The sequence below is a fragment of the Rhinolophus ferrumequinum genome, chromosome 19 (assembly GCF_004115265.2).
Source record: "Rhinolophus ferrumequinum isolate MPI-CBG mRhiFer1 chromosome 19, mRhiFer1_v1.p, whole genome shotgun sequence".
NCBI classification, from domain to species: Eukaryota; Metazoa; Chordata; class Mammalia; order Chiroptera; family Rhinolophidae; genus Rhinolophus; species Rhinolophus ferrumequinum.
Genome location: NC_046302.1, coordinates 9,333,669 through 9,352,021, shown reverse-complemented (window position 1 = coordinate 9,352,021; position 18,353 = coordinate 9,333,669). Strand labels below are relative to the sequence as shown.

General features: G+C 39.3%; 1 pseudogene; it reads left to right on the top strand.

The window, feature by feature from the left end:
* The first annotated feature begins 13,681 nt into the window (after positions 1-13,681).
* LOC117038686 (40S ribosomal protein S8-like) lies at positions 13,682-14,295 on the top strand (annotated as a pseudogene).
* Positions 14,296-18,353: the final 4,058 nt, after the last annotated feature.

The following is an 18,353-nucleotide window of genomic DNA, read 5'->3' as shown; positions in this document are numbered from 1 at the left end:
ACAAAGCTCCAGAAAAAGCACTAAACAAAATGGAGACAAGTAATCTACCAGATGTAGAGTTCCAAAGATTGGTTATAAGGATGTTCAATGATCTCAGAGAGAATTTCAACAAAGAGATAGGAAACATCAAAATAGAGATAGAAAACATAAAAAAGAACCAGTCAGAAATGAAGAATACAATCAGTGAAATAAAGAATACATTACAGGAAATTAACAGTAGATTAGATGAAGCAGAGGATCAAATCAGCAATTTAAAAGATAAGGTAGCAGAAAACACCCAATCAGAACAGCAAAAAGAAAAAAGAATGCAGAAAATTGAGGTGAGTTTAGGGAGCCTCTGGGACAACATCAAGCATACCAACATTCACATCATAGGAGTACCAGAAGGAGAAGAGAAAGAGCAAAGAATTGAAAACCGATTTGAAAATAATGATGGAAAACTTCTCTAACCTGGTGAAAGTAATAGATATGCAAGCCCAGGAAGTGCAGAGAGTCCCAAACAAGATGAACCCAAACAAACCAACACTCAGACACATCACAATTAAAATGCCAAAGGTTAAAGACAAAGAAAGAATCTTAAAAGCAGCAAGAGAAAAGCAGTTAGTTGCCTACAAAGGAGCTCCCATAAGACTGTCAGCTGATTTCTCAACAGAAACTTTGCAGGCCAGAAGAGACTGGCACAAAATATTCAACATGATAAAAGACAAGGATCTACAACCAAGACTACTCTACCCAGTAAAGTTATCATTTAAAATCTAAGGACAGATAAAATGCTTACCAAACAAGGAGAAGCTAAAGGAGTTCATCACCACCAAACCAGTATTACAAGGAATCTTAGAGGGACTTCTTTAAGACAAAAAATAAAAAATGTGAATAATAAAACTGCAATAACTATATACCTGTCAACAATTACTTTCAAACAAGGAAATAGATTAAATGCTCCAATCAAAATATAGGGGAGCTGAATGAATAAGAAAATAAGACCCTTATATATGCTGCTTACAAGAGACTCACTTCAGATCAAAAGACACATAAAGACTGAAAGTAAAGGGATGGAAAAAGATGTTTCATGAAAATGGAAACAAACAAATAAACAAACAAATCTGGAGTAGCAATGCTTATACCAGACAAAATTGACTTTAAAACAAAGATTATAACAGGAGACAAAGACCTAGTAGTCTCATTTCTGGGTGTTTATCCAAACAAACCCAAAATGCTACTTCAAGGGCATGTGCTCATCCATATGTTTATTGAAGCATTATTTACATAAGCCAAGATATGAAAGCAACCTGGGTGTTCCTGAATGGATGAATGGATAAAGATGTGGTACATATATACAAGGGAATATTACTCAGCCATAAAAAAGAATGAAATCTTGCCATCTGCAACAACATGGATGGGCCTAGAGAGTATTGTGTCGAGTGTAATAAGTCAGACAATAAAAGACAAATGTCATATGATTTCATTTATAAGTCAAATCTAAAGAACAAAATAAACAAACAAACCAAAACAGAAACAAATTCATAGATACGAAGAACATTTCCATGGTTGCCAGATGGGAGGGGGTTGGGGGTAGGTGAAAAGGAGAGGTATTAAGAAGTATAAACTGGGTTGTTACACAGTAGTCATGGGGATGTAGGGCATAGCATAAGGAATATAGTCAATAATACGGTAATAACTATATCTGGTGTCAGATGGGTACTAGATAGATCTATTGGGGTGATAGATGGGAGAGGGTTGAGGGCAAGGTGAAAAAGGTGAAGGGCTTAAGAAATACAAATTAGAAGTTATAAAATAGTCATGGGGATGTAAAGTAAAGCATAGGGAATATAATCAATAATATAATAATAACTATGTATAGTGCCAGATGGGTACTAGTCAGAGGGGTCACTTCATAAATTATATGAATATCAAACCACTATGCTGTACACCTGAAATTAATATTGAATGTCAACTGTATTTGAAAAATTAAAAAGGAGTGAGGGGAGACGAAGGGGAATAAGTCTTGGGGATGTGATGGACAGCACAGGAAATATAGTCAGTAATATTGTGATGGGGTATAGTGGTGTCAGATGGTTGCTGGACTTATCATGGGGATCACTTCTTTGGCATAGGGAATATAATCAATAATGTGGCAATAACTCTGTATAGTGCCAGGTGGGTACTGTTGGATAACTATGATGGACACCTGAAACTAATATAATATTATATATTAACTATATTTTAACAAAAATATTTTTAAGCAAAATACATTCCTGTATTATCAAACGATTTGTTTAAGTAGTTTCAAGGACTATTGATGTAGGACCTGAGACTACAGGTATTTGATTTAGGAAAGTGCACTTGCTGTAAGCTTTTGATACAGAGAGGTACAGTTGCTTAGTGAAAGTTGAATATCCTGAGTAGGTTGGAGCTACCCTACCAACAATGACCTCATGGCTCTTGTTTTAATTAATACAATGATAAAAATGATTGTGCAAATTATCTTCAACTCAGGAACATATCTGATGTCTCCCCCAAAACAAAAATTATTTTGCAAGTAAAATAAATAAGTGATTAACTGGTTTAACTTTAAAAGTAATACAGAAGTTCAATTTTCTATGACATACTGCATGTGAAAACTTTTTATAAAGTATAAAATAATATATAAATGCAAGCTGTGGTCACTATTTTTAAAAAAGAGCTAGAAAATCAGAATTTTAAAGTAACAGTGACATGTTAACGTAGAAAGACAAATATTTTAAAGATGAACTTGATGGTTTTTCTCAGGACTTACAGCATACAGATATTAATAAATGTCACTGTTATTTGAGGAGCATCACTACTATTAAAGTCTATTGGTCATTCTTCTTCTTATAGCTACCCTGTATCTTTTCCTTCAGTGTCACCCTTACCCTCTCCCGACTCTTCCCCCATTTCTCTTCTTCTCCACATACCAGAATCAACAAATTTCACTCACCAAGAAGAAATTGAAATTTTCTGGTTCTTCATTGTGCAGAGTAAACTAACTCTTCTTTAACTCAACAGGCAAGATGTCACACATGCAAAAAGCAACCTGCTTGTGATGGGCCCATCTCCCCACAACTAGTGCTGCTACAACCTGGCTGGCAGAAACAAGAAGATACTGAGAAGTGTCTTTGGCCCTTATGTTTTCTCTAAGCAAGTCTTGGTGGCTCACAGTACTGTGATTTTGTAGGGGTTCAGAATGAGCCACCACAAGATGTGCTTCAGTGATATGCAGATTGTCTTGCGCTAAAACAACTGAGACCCTGCAAGCTCAAGAGAAATTTCTTCCCCCTGCCCCCCGCCAACTATCTAGAAGAATTTAAATTAGGGATTTAGTCCATGATAAAGAGTTGTCACCAAAAATGACTTTTTACCTATCTATACGGCAGGGCAAACGACTAATTATTGAACATGTGCTCTCTCTGCAATTACCTTCTGAAGCCCCTTACCTCATCCCTAGCTAAAAATGTCGTGTCTACCTCAATTTCCCTTTCTATGTCTGAACCTTTCATATATGAAGCCTGACAATTAAGTTTGTGAACTAATCCTAGAAAAAGTACTACATACCTCATTGCTAAATATCACTACAGTCACCTTTGAAGTACTCCCCTCGGGAGGCTATGCACCGATGCCAGCACCTAGCCCACCCTTCAAAGCAATTTTGGAACTCTTTTTCTAGAATGGCCATCAGAGCTGTCATCATATTACCCTTGATGTCCTGAATGTCATCAAAATGTCTTCCTTTCAATATTTCCTTTATTTTCAGACAGTGCCGTGTGAGCTGGTGCATTGTAGTGATGCAAGAGCCATGAATTGTTGGCGAAAAGTTCAGGTCATTTTCATCTAACTGTTTCACGCAGCTTTTTCGGCATTTCCAAATAGTAAACTTGGTTAACTCTTTGTCCAGTTGGTGCAAATTCATAATGAATAATCCCTCTGCTAGCAGAAAAGGTTAGCAACATTGTTGCAACAAGTTCACACACTTAATTGTCCAACCTTTCATATGCGGTCTCTGACTCTCTCATGTATGTATTATAGCATTCCCACACATATGTATGTCATTAAATTTGGTCATTTTTCTCTTGAAATGTCGTGTCTCATGTCCATTTGATTATTAGATCAGCTGAAAGAATCTTGAAGATAGAGGAAAGTTTCTTCCTCCCCCACAGTTTCTTATATTTTGGTCACACAAATGACCAGACTTTGGGAGTCCTCCCTGGCTCAGCACTTGATACAGTGCTGTAAAAGATCTGATCACATGCAGAGGTGGAGGGAAGCAAAGTGCAGCCTGGTCTGAGTGCTGTCATCAGTTACGTGCCTTTTGATCTAGGTCACTTTGAGGAGAGGAGAAGGCCTTCTTACAATGCTTCTTGTCGTTGGAGTAGTAACCTTAACAACAGGACTCTTTCTTTTCTTTTCTATGCTTTTTCGCCTTTTTCTATGCTTTTGTTTATTTTTCCAAGTGAAATCGCTCCTACGTTTATTTTAAAGCCTTCTTTTTCTACTTTCTTTTATTTTTGCTGTGTGAGTTGTGCGATTCACAGCAAGGTACTCAGGAATCGTTCTCATGAAGCCCGGAAGGACTGAACAACCCCACCCCGATTTAGACCTGTGGGTGCTGCCTCATGACCTCTGCCAAAGTCCATGTAAGGAGCCAAGTCCTCAAGGACCGAAGAAATATTCTCTGGGGGAAAAGATAAAATGGAAATTACACTTAAAAAAAAAAAGAGTAGGAGGTATTCATATTATTCTTATGACATAGACTTAATATAAGGGGAAAGGGAAATAATTGTACAAAGAAAGTAAAACAAGATAGAGACAAGGAAAAATTTAAAACTCAGTTGCTTTTCAGAGGGATAAAACCACTTAGCAAGGCATAGAAATATGATGAGTAAATGTTAATGGGCAGTACTGAGGGGAGGATGGATCTACTGCATAAAGAAGGGAAAAGTCCTCAGAATTGCAAGTAGAAACAAAAAGCGCTATTTCAGTATACTCAGGAAAGACTATATAGGTCAGCCAGAGTTTCGGGTGGGGGAGGAAGTGGCAGATGGGGAGCGAAGGCAGGGACAATAAGTTGGCAGACTGTGGAGTGGTTTGCATTCTTGTGACCACAGAAGTGAGGTAAGCCAAGAGCAGACACAAGTGGAGTTTGTCCCAGTGAAACACAGTGAGTCAGACTCTAAACTCAACCTGTTCCACCCCTGGTTGCCTGGCTGGGAATGAGACCCTTTCATGATGTTAATGAACTGTAATGAGGTGAGTCATAGAAAATGAAGTAAACAGTAATTACAGACAGGGCCATGCGAAGTCCACCAGTCTCCACAGGGGGAGATATCTAGGAAGGAGTTCAGTGATGATTTGTCCCAGGCCAAGGAGGAAGGGGAGGGCTTTGATTTACTGAAATGCTGTGCTTGAGAGAGCTACTGGGTTCTGCTGATCTGCTCTTTGCAGATCTGCTATAAGGTTGCAAATGCGTATGGTCCCACCTGTGCTAATCTCTGGCCTCACCATTTCAGGGAAGCCTGGTCTGGGATAAGACTGAATTGTATATTCCTGGGGCACAGGAATTGTCCTGGGTTCAGAGCAATGCGGGCAACCATTGCTTATGTGGTTCTCTTCCCTTTCATCACCCCAGATAACTGGGCCCAGAGGCAGGGAGAGTTGGCCTTGGAACATTCTCCTAAACACTGGGAGCAGCTGCAAATTATTTTACTTTTTTAATCATATCCTTTTCCTTTCAGTTATATGTATAGCCTGATATACACATCCTCTATTTGCAGCTCTCATTTGACATTCAAGAAATGCTCTGAACCCTGTGTTCTCCTATTAGGATATTTTCAGTCAGGCATTCCAATTACTTTAAGAGTAGGGAAAACTGCTTTTCTCAAAGAAGGAAAATCTCATTGTTTTTACCTAAATTAGAAAACTATTTACACATCATTTATGGTGTAGTGGGGGAACCCAGAAAGCAAAGCAATTTTATGCTAAACATTTGCCATTTTCTGTGAAATTTCTGACATGTTGGGATAAGCACAATTTAAATTTATTCAGAGATCACATTTTAACACTAAGCAAATTTAAAACATCTAAAAAGATCTCTTAAATATTCCTGTCTTCTGTAAACATTTTCAACATGGAATATCAACCATTTATAGTTGACTTTGTAACTGACAGATTCAAAAGCACATTTGGCAATCACTGTGATATGCTTTTTCTATCCATACCGACACCAGCATTGAATGGTCAAGATTTTCTTCCTATCTGTATTCGGTATTTGTTAGATGCTAAGAGTATTCATGCACAGCCTCCTAATAGATAAAGAGAGGATGGTTTTGAAAGCAGTCAAAAGTTACGTTCCATTACACACACACACACACACACACACACACACACACACACACACACTACACCCTGTTAGAACTAATAAACGAATTCAGTGAAGTTGTAGGTTAAGATATCGACACTCAAAAACCAGTTGTGAAGGAGAACTGACTCCGGGTGGTGAACACACAATGTAATTTATAGATGACGTGATACAGAATTGTACACCTGAAATCTATGTAATTTTATTAACAATTGTCACCCCAATAAATTAAAAAAAAACACCAGTTGTGTTTCTATACACTAACAATGAACAATATGAAAAACAAATTTAAAAAAACAATTCCATTTACAATACCATCAAATAAGAATAAAATACTTATGAATTAATTTAACCAAGGAGGTGAAAGGTTTATACACTGAAAACTACAAAATGTTGCTGAAAGAAAGCAGACATAAATAAATGGAAAGATATTCTGTGTTCATGGATTGGAAGGTGTAATCAGTACTACCCAAAGTAATTTACATATCCAATATAGTCCTATCATTATCCCAATGATGTTCTTTGCAGAAATAGAAAAGTCCATCTTAAAATTTATATGGAATCTCAAGGGATTCTAAATAGCCAAAATAATCTTTAAAAAGAAAGAACAAAGCTGAGGTCTCACACTTTTTGATTTCAAAACTTATTACATAACTGCAGTAATCAAAATAGTGTGGTACTAGAATATGGCAGATATATAGACCAATGGAATAGAAGAGAGAACCCCAAAATAAGCCCTCACATATAGGATCATATGATTTTGGACAAGGGTACCAAGACCATTCAACAGAGAAAATACAGTCTTTTCAACAACAGGTAATCCTGTACATCGTTGACAGGAATGCAAACTGGTACAGCCATTAAGGAAAACAGTTTGGAGGAGGCTCCATCAATCTGACATGAGCTACCATATGATCCAGCAATTCCACTTCTGGGTATTTATCCAAAGGAAACAAAATTATTATCTCAAAGAGATATCTGCATTCTTATGTTCACTGAAGCATTATTCACAACAGCCAAGCTATGGAAGCAACCTAAGTGTCTGTTGATGGATCAATGGATAAAGAAGGTCTCACACTCACACACACACTCACACACACACACACACACACACACACACACTGGAATATTATTCAGCCATTGAAAAAAAACAGAAAAGAAAATCCTATCATTTGCTACATGGGTGAAACTGGAAGGCACTATGTTAAGTGAAACGAGTCAGACAGAGAAAGACAAATACCACATGGTATCATTTATATGTGGAATCTTAAAAACAAAAATTCAAACTCTAGAAACGGAGTAAAATGGTGATTGCCAGGGTCAGGGTAAAGGGTGGGGGGATAAATAGGTAAAAGGTACAAACTTTCAATTATAATATGAATAAAGTCTAAGGATATAATGTAAAACATGGTGACTATAGTTGATAAAACTGTATTTTATAATTGAAATTTGCTGAGAATAAAACTTAATTATTCTCACTTCAAAAAAAGGGGGGGTGAATATGTGAGGTGATGGATGTGTTACTTAATTCAGTGGTGAGAATCTTTTCATAACATATACATATATCAGATCATCACATTGTACATTTTATAGAGCTTACAGTTGTATTTGTCAATTACACCTCAATAAAGCTTAAAAATTAAAAATTAAAGGGAAAGGAATTCTGCAATATGCTACAACATGGGTGAACCTGAAGGCCATTAGTGCTAAGTGAAATAAACCAGTCACAAAAGGACAGATATTGCATGATTCCACTTATATAAGGGACCTCGAGTAGTCAAAGTCATAGAGACAGGAAGTATAATGGTGGTTGTTGGGAGCTGGGTAGAGAGAGAATGGGGAGACGTTGTTTAATGGAACAGAGTTTCAGTTTTTCAAGATAAGAGTTCTGGAAATGGATGATGGTGATGGTTGCACAACAATATGAATGTACTTAATGCCACTGAACTATACATTTAAAAATGGTTAAGATGATAACTTTTATGTTAAGTGTATTTCATCACAATTAAAAATAAAATAAAATTTTGAAAGTTATAGTCCTTCTAAACTAGAGTTCCTTAATGTGATTTTTGTCTGAGGTCATGTTAATAATAAAACCAATAAACAATAATGCAACACAATACACTCTTGTTGTAACTCGTGGATTGAAGAGACCAAGGCCAACCAACTGGTATTTCTGCATTTCTGCCCATTGGAAGCTACAGGAAGGCATATTTTTGACTCAATGCAATCATTAATATGCCCTCTCCCCAAAAAGTCAAAATCAAACACTAAAATATTAATAGTACAAAGGATAAGATGTACCAAAACAAAGCAAATAAATGCAAGTCACTTTAAAATCATAAAATTAAAAAAGTGCCATGGCAGAGGGCTAGAAATGGGAGGTAAACCTGGCTCAAGGATGTTGCCAAGGTTCCCACAGCACCTGGCCTGAGTCTCCAGGAATGAAAGAAACCCAGATGGACTCCTGCCCTAGGAGCATGTTTCTTTGTAGCTCTCAGTATGAGACTCAGAGCTGCTTCCTCCATTGGACCAATACACTAACTGAATAACCATAAAACTATTATCACCAATTAATGGACAAGAACTCTGGGACTCAGAGAGGTTAAGCTACATGTCAAGGTCACCCAGCAGTGGAGCCACTGTTCTAGCTCCCAGATACAGCTCTGTCTTTCTAAGGTCCCCCAAAGTCTTTTGTTTCCCATGTAAGAGTCAGAGGGATCCTATAAGGATGTAAAACAGATCAAGTTACTCCCCAGCCCTCAATCTGCCAAGGCTTCCCATCCCACTTGCCATAAATCAAATGAAAAGTTCTCTCCCTGGCTAGGAGGCCTCATGTGATGTGCTGGTGTCCGGCTTCCTCCCAGTTCCAGCCTCTGACCATCCCCGTCTCAGCCTGACTCCACCCTTCAGCTTTACCCAGCAGTCGCCTCCCTCGAAGCCTTTGTACTTCCTGCTCTCTGCCTGAAGTGCTCCTCCTTCAGAAGCCCAAGTGTCTCATGCCTTTACTTAATTCAGCATTATGTTCAAACTTCACCTCCTCAGAGAGGCCTTTCCAGCCCACTTTATCTAAAGAAGTATCACAAACACTCCCTATCCCTTTATTCTGCTTTATGTACCCAAAATCATATTATAAAAGAACTTGTTTATTGGGTATTTCCCCCTCAGAATAGAAGTTCCATGAGTTCTGATACTTTTCATATTTTGGTCACTGCATCTCCCGAGCCTAATATTCAGTAAATGTTCACTGAGCAAATGAATGGATGAATGAATAAATAAATGACAAGCCCACTCATCCCACTATTCTATTTTGAGGACAGTAGTTGACTTCGGCCCAGGTCAACTTCCTATAGACACAAAACTGGTACAACTTGTCCCTTGAGCACAGAAAATCACGTCATAACAGACTTATTGAGTATGGAGTCCCCTCCTTCACACATAAATATACTATTCCATACCATATACCACACACCATATACCATACTATGTATGAGTCTCATACCATACCATATACCATGTACCATATACCATATCATGCCACATGCCATACCATACACCTTATCTATCATATCATCCTATTTACATCTCATCTTGTGCACACAGCACAGTGCCTGTTCCTGTACTTGTGCTGTGCCCATGTTCTTGGCCTTCCTTTCTCTTTCCCCTTCACTCCCTAACAGCCCAGATTCCCAGTCTTTACACTCTTAGACTGGGACTTAACTTAAGCACTAACTTAGATAGGTACTAGCTGAATCACCAAAGATCAGCTAACTGGGCCATCCCATGGGAAGAAGCTCTCACATTTCGGGAACCCAGCAGATGTCTTCAGGAGAGAGGACAAGGGATGGGGAAAGGGCACTCAAAGGAGTGTGGGTCTCTCTCCTTCACCTCACATTCTCTCTGGACTCAAACTTAAAATACCTTCCTTACTTGCAATGTTGTTGCTTTTGGCTAAATATAAGAAAGGGCATGTCACTAATCAGAACCCTCTAAGTAGAATGGGTAACCAGGGAGAGTTGGGGGGCGGTGTCTGTCGTGGGAAGCCATCAGGCAGAGAAGGACCAGCTGGGCGTGGTGTCAGAGGCAGGTTGGAGTAGATGAGCTATCGGGGCATTAACACTGCTAAAATTTTTTAGTGTTTGCTGTTTAATTGGCTGCACCTACTCTTTCATAGGCTACTAAGACTTAAGCACTAACTCAGGCATACATCATCATCTCATAACAACCTTATGAAGTACTGGATCTTCTTGTTCTTACCTGTATCAGTCAGCTTTTGCTGCATAACAAACCATCCCAAAACTTGGTAGCTTAAAACAACCATTATTTATTTGTTTGCAATTCTGAGGATTAACGCTTTGAGCTAAGCTCCGTTGAGACAGCTGGTCTCTGCTCCATGGGACAGCAGCTGTGCTTACACATATGTTTGCATAATTATGTTGCAAATAAATTTTAACATAAATATAAAAAGTTTGTTCAACTTTTGCAATCTGCCCTGCTGCCTATCTCAGCACAGTGCCACATCTACAAGAAACATAAGTCCAACTGCCAAAGAGACATTAAATTGCACAACACACAGCAGCAACATGTTCTAGAAATTATTCTTACCCACCCAAATCCTCAGAGTCCCAATCTTCAAGGTAACTTTCAGAGCCTTCTTTCTATGTCACCCCCAGAATTCCAGTTGATGATGACTGACTCTCTTCAATTCCCCATGTCTCCTCCCCACCTCTAACCTTCCTCCTGCCTTCCAAATCGTTTCTGTATCTTTTTCCTTTTTTCCTGTTGATAGCTCCCCTCCACTCATGAGCCTAATCAGCACCATAAATAACCATGGCAAAGCAGTGTACAGCCAAAATCCCTAAGAGGAGTCAGGAACGGTAAGCGACTATACATGTTTGTTTGCTTCACACAGATGAGGACATTAAGGGTATGGCGAGACTGTCCTCTTTTGTGATGCTAACTTTCAGGCTCAGAGTCATACTGAGACTGAAGGAGAATTAACTCACTTCTTAGAGCTCTGTGTTGAGTGTCCATGAGCCACTGCTGTTTCTCAGGCCTTCATACAGTATTACTGGAGGCTATTTAAATTCTTCCTCTTCACACTTGGATTGTAATTACCAAATTTAAGTTTATTTACTGTGGTGCTTAAGTACGTGATATCCAAATTCTATGGGAACATATATTAAAAGATAGAAGATGGTTACAACTACTAATTACCAAATCCTGCTACATGCTGGTCTCTATGTTACGTGCTTCATGTTTGACATTTCAATTCCTTTTTTTCTTTCCAAAAATCCCAAAAGGGAGGTATTATTTCCATTTCAGATGGAAATGTGGGAGAACTGGCGCTCAAGGAGTTCTAAGTCTCTGAGGGAGTGGGGTCCCCTGGCTCACAGTCAATTCTCCTTATGCAGCTGAGATCTGGCTTCTTTTGAGAGAATATGTTCTTGCTGGTCAACTGATGAGGACTCGTCAGAGCCTTTGAGTCCCTGCTGAAAAGGCTGGATGGCATGACCAAGGGAGCTGCAGGCTTCACCGCAGAGCAGGAATGAGGGAGGCCTAATGCTGGACAGATTTGTACTTTGATACGAAGCAGCATCTCTCAACAAGTAGTGCTTTGATTGCTGACAACCCCTGCTGGTCTGCCAATTACCTCTGGGCAGCTTGACAGTTTGGGAGGATAAAATAAGAGAGGATTTGTTTATATACTTTTAAATTTTGAATTTAAAATTAATTATGATTTTCAAAGAAATTCCACATATTCTAAAACATTACTTGGCTACAAGGACTGTTGGTCAATCATCTCAGCTATCAGTTTATAGCTTGTCTTCGTTAACAGAGTCTTGTTATTTTGGTCATTTCTGTTCATTAAATTGATACTTTCTGTTATTTCAGTTGTGTATCTTACATCTACAATTCATGAATGTGAAACAGTGGTTGAAAACTGGCTCATCGGAGGCTGTGGAGAAAAAGGAACCCTCATACACTGTTGGTGGGAATGCAGACCGGTGCAGCTGTTATGGAAGGCAGTGGGGAGGTTCCTGAAAAAATTATGAATAGACTTACCATATGACCCAGCAATCCCTCCCTGGGTATCTACCAAAAAAATCTGAAAACATTTATACATAAAGACACGTGTGCTCCAATGTTCATTGCAGCTTTGTTTATGGTGGCCAAGACATGGAAACAACCAAAATGTCCTTCGATAGATGAATGGATAAAGAAGTTGTGTTATATATACACAATGGAATACTATTCGGCGGGAAGAAAAGATGAACTAGGACCATTTGTGACAACATGGATGGATCTTGAGAGTATAATGCTAAGCGAAATAAGTCAGACAGAAAAAGCAGAGAACCATGATTTCACTGATATGTGGTATATAAACCAAAAACAACAAAAGAACAAGACAAACAAATGAGAAACAAAAACTCATAGACACAGACAATAGTTTAGTGGTTACCAGAGGGTAAGGGGGGTGGGGGGTGGGAGATGAGGGGAAGGGGTATCAAATATATGGTGATGGAAGGAGAACTGACTCTGGGTGGTGAACACACCATGGGATTTATAGATGATGTAATACAGAATTGTACACCTGAAATCTATGTAATTTTACTAACAATTGTCACCCCAATAAATTAAATAAAACAACTTTAAACCGGTTTTATAAATCCGGTTTAATAAAACAACACCAACAACAAAAAAGAAAACTGGCTCATCTAATATAGAACTAGTATTGAAAATACTAGTGCCAACGTAACTCAGAATAATGTCTCAAAATAAATGTGGAGCATGACTTCAGTTAGAATATGGAATGTGAATTTGTATGTGCTATAACTAAGACAGTCTCCGACTGCAGTAATTCTGCTTTACAGGCCAACACTGGAGAGTGCAAATGGGTAGTACGCTGTCTACTATCAACTTTGCCAAAGAAAAAGCATGAAACCCCTAAAGCTGTCACATCATCTTTAAGGCCCTGTGATCCCTTTGGTGAACTTAATAAGCTCCCCTAGAAAAAGCTCAATTTAATGATTTCTAGTAAAAATAAATTCTAGTGTTTATGTAGAGCCGAAAAGCCTAAAACAACAGAAATCGCACTTAAAGTTACACCCCTCGTAGCAAAAGCAGGTGCAAACCACTGGATTCCTGAAAAGGAAAGTAGTGCTAAAATTAATGACAACAGTTATACTCAGAAAGAGAAAGAAAAGCGACTTGGAATCTCCCTTTGTCAAAGGATGCAGTAGACGGTAAGCTCGTGTCAATGGAGTGTAACATAGAAAAGCAGCTCTTTGCAGCCGGCACTGAGCCATGGGCATCTCTCCGGACAGTTGGCAGAAGCACTGCAAACCAGGGGCAAGAGAAAGCCCTACCATAAGAAGAGAAAATATGAGCTGAGACGCCCTGCTGCCAACACTAAGATTGGCCCCAGCCACACACACAGCCCATGTGCAGGGAGGCAAGAAGTACCATGCATTGAGGCTGGATATGGGGAACTTCTCCTGGGGATTGGAGTGTTGTACGCACAGAACAGGGATTATTGATGTTGCCTACAATGCATCCAACAACGAACTGGTCCACACCAAGACCCCAGTAAAGAACTGCATCGTGCTCAACAGCACATGGTATGGACAGTGGTACAAGTCCCACTGTGTGCTGCCCCTGGGTCTGAAGAAGAGCCAAGCTGACTCTTGAGGAGGAAGAGATTTTTAAACCAAAAAAGACCCAAAAAATTCAGAAGAAGCATGATGAAAGAAAAAAGAATGCCAAAATCATCAGTCTTTTAGAGGAGCAGCTCCAGCAGAGCAAGCTTCTTACATGGATCGCTTTCAGGACCCGGCCAATGTGGCCAAGCAGATGGTTATGTGCTAGAGGGCAAGAAGCTGGAGTTCCACCTAAGGAAAGCCAAGGACCCAGAAAGGTAAATAAATCCTCCTCCCTCCTATCTTAGCTCATGTAATAAAGGGGTTTATTGTTCTGAGGAAAAAAAATAGAAAAGCACCTGCTATTCCATGTCCCTGCTGGAAGATACTATGCTCAACAGTTGGACAGACGATTCACGAGGAGACGGTGAATCGGTGCTTGGCTCCACAGACATGATACATCTATGACGGGCAATTGTTTGATGGCATTTTATTCTTTTTGTCATGGAAAACTGATGCAGCAAGAACAGATATCTTTGTTGTGGTAACTATTGTAATGTGAGTCATGCTATAGACTGGAAAATAAGCATCAAAATCTCGACTGATGGAACATTCTCAGGCTGTGTTCTGCGGGCTGCGGGCAGTGGACAGAGCCCTCCCATATTCACCGTTCCTCGGGGGAATACATTCAAATCTTGGGCACTGAAACAAACAGTGTCTGCTCTCCCTTGCTTATTTGTATTTGGCTGGCTGTTGACCAAAAGGAATGAAATTTTCAACCAAGTTTCTTCATAAACTGATAATCCCAATAAGCCCAGTTCTATGATTTCAAGCAGTTTACTCAAGTGCTATAGTGCAGTAATAGAGACAGAATCTTAAATATTGTGAACCTGTCACTTTACAGCTGGGTAGAATGATATCTAATGTGAAGGGCAGAAAAGAAGGCTCTTTAAGACTAAATTTAGTGTAAATGGCCTGGTCAAAGACCATTTGGATATGTTGATATTTAATGTTGTTGTTTAATTGTAGGAGAAAAAAAGTAAAGGTTTATGACTGAGTGGATTTAAAAACCACATCCAAATACCATAACAGTATATGAAGAACTACTCCCAGAGAGAGTCCACTGATTACTAGTAAAATAAATGAAAGAAGACCTACCCAAGTGTGATGAGTTCAAGGATTTCAGGGATGATTTCAGGGAAGGAAAAGACAAAATCATGAGAGGCAATGACACCAAAAACAGTAGTATAATTTAACTAAATTTGGTTAGTACATTTTAACCAAAAAAGTGTAATAAAGAGAGGATGAGGAGAGGAGAAGTAAAGCAGAGAAGGTGTTAGAACACTAAAACCTCACTTCTATGACTGACAGTTAATAAATACTGTGTACAGCAGACAAATCCAGAAATACTAAATAATAAATCAGTTTATCTTCCTCTCCCTTTCTCTCTCTATCTCTAGCTCTTCCCCCTTCCTCCTTCCATTTCTCCCTCTCTCTTTGAGTATTTGTCACTCTGAGTATTTGTGCCATTAATTAAGAATAATTAAAAATATATTCTGAGTATTTGTTATAATGAATGGGTTACATTGATTAAAAATAATAAAAGCTATTGAAATGAGAAAGGAAACAAAGGAAAGAAACAATGGTTGAAACCATCCCACGGTAGACCCTGACCCACAGACGCAGCTGCCTGAGACCTTGAGACCTTGGGAGTTAATGGAGATCCTGGGACCATTTGTGCAACAAATTTACTTCCCCTTTTCAAAGGTTCTGCTGATTCATTTTTCTACTTGTTTGCCAATTGATGTTGCCTAAAAATGTGCTCCTTAGAGAAAGTATGTCTCTGTCCCTTTTATCTCTTTACTTCTAGATTATCCGGTATACTTTTGCTGAAGCCAGGTGCTGGGGACTGCCTTGGCTGCCACATGATTTGCAGGGTATCAGTCTTCATTAGATTTTATTCTCCCTTGTCTTGGTGCGTACTAGCTCTGCGTGTGGCTTGTGTCACCCACGGGTCCTTACATGTGTGTAGTTCAGGAGCATAGTTGTCCAGCCACCATGTATTCATGAAGCTCCTCCCATCTTCCCAGCACTGCCTAGGAGGGCCGCGAGCTGGGAGGCTGCCTCATCTAAGGCATTCACTGCCTCAAAACAGTGGGATGTTAGTTGTTTAAATCAACCAATACAAATCTCCAGAGTTTTTTTTCTTAACTGGAATTACCCTCTTGGTTAGCATCAGTCTGAAAATATTAGAGAGCTTAGTAATTTATCCTGGCCTATAAATAAATCTAAAATATAAAATCTTCAGGTCACATTGTCAGTAGGTTACAAAATTTTCACTGGCACTGTCCACGTGAGTGCCACAGTAACCATGGGGAAGGGGGAAAGCTGCAACCTAAAAGGAGGAGGTGTACTTAATGACTTAATTCTGGTTCAGGTGGGCTCATAATTGGTTTGTAGTAATTTTCACTTTCCCAGAACGTGGCTTCCTTTGGCGTAATTTCTGTGGGTCTTGAGAAATTTTCAATTCCCACTGCCTTCTGCTAATAAAGCTGTATACAGGCCTTCTGATGTCAGAGTATTTCAATCTGTCCTTCAGTATGCCATTTCATGTTTTGATCTTCAAACCACTCAATACAGATAGCAAAGATTTTTCTCTACTTCAGAATTAACATGCACCTTGCCAAGTTTTCTTCATTGTACTTCCAAAAACTATTTTAGATTACCAAAAACATATTCACTACAGAAATTGTTGGAAGCTAGAGCCGTTTGTTCACAATTTAGATGATAATATTTTTATCTTATTTCTAATATAGAAATAAAAACATTTAGGGATTTATATCAGCTTATGCCTATGCTTAAAAAAAAAGGCTTAGAGTTGCAGTGCGGGGGGGGAAGGAGAAGAGTTTTCTAAGTATGTGCAAAGCTCAGAAGTAAGAGTGGAAGGAAGAAAGATGAAACTTGAAAAGTAAATAGGGGATCAATCCTGAAGGGCTTGAAAACCAAGTACATTAACCTGTGAGGCGACAGCAGAAATTAATAAGTCCATATGCATGTAGCATAACCCAGGCTGAGGCTGGGGACAGGACAGACAAGTGGATGCATTTACCAATGACAGGGTCAGCAGAGTCCTACACACTCACGTTCCCTCCTGGCTAAGGCTCTTTCTTTCTTCCTTGCAGGATCGGAAGCCTGATTTCATCTCCTACCAAGTATGGATGCACTCTCAAGGACAGGCTCCGATTACCCAAGAATAAAACCAAATGCCAGAGTCATGTACAAAACAAAAATGCTATTTGTTCACTAGCATGGGAACAGTCCCAGGGACCTAAAACCTGAAGGTGTTCTGAGCAGGTTAGCCTCTCCCCTACTGCACAGCCTGCAAAGTAAATCTATGGAGAATGGGAAAGGGCTGTGAGTAGGGTCCTGGAAGAGCTCTGTGCATCCCAGTGGAAAGAGAACGGGGTAACCTGTGGCAAAGATGCCTCCCCCACCCCCACCCCACAGACAGCATGCCTTCCCCTCACAATTCTGCTCTCCTTGCTAATTTTACAAATTTTCTTCTTGACATAGTTATGCTCTAGAACTGTGAGGTCCAATACAGTAGCCACAGTCATGTGTGGCTATTGAGCTCTCAAAACACGCTTAGTTTGAATTGAAATGTGGTGTGACTGCATTGAAATGTTGGTGGGAATGCAGACTGGTGCAGCCGCTATGGAAGGCAGTGTGGAGGTTCCTCAAAAAATTATGAATAGACTTACCATATGACCCAGCAATCCCTCTCCTGGGTATCTACCAAAAAAATCTGAAAACATTTATACATAAAGACACGTGTGCTCCAATGTTCATTGCAGCTTTATTTACGGTGGCCAAGACATGGAAACAACCAAAATGTCCTTCGATAGATGAATGGATAAAGAAGCTGTGGTATATATACACAATGGAATACTATTCAGCAGTAAGAAAAGATGAACTAGGACCATTTGTGACAACATGGATGGATCTTCAGATTATAATGCTGAGTGAAATAAGTCAGACAGAAAAAGCAGAGAACCATATGATTTCACTGATATGTGGTATACAAACCAAAAACAACAAAAGAACAAGACAAACAAATGAGAAACAAAAGCTCATAGACACAGACAATAGTTTAGTGGTTACCAGAGGGTAAGGGGGGTGGGGGGTGGGAGATGAGGGTAAAGGGGATCAAATATATGATGGAGAACTGACTCTGGGTGGTGAACACACAATGGGATTTATAGATGATGTAATACAGAATTGTACACCTCAAATCTATGTAACTTTACTAACAATTGTCACCCCAATAAACTTTAATTAAA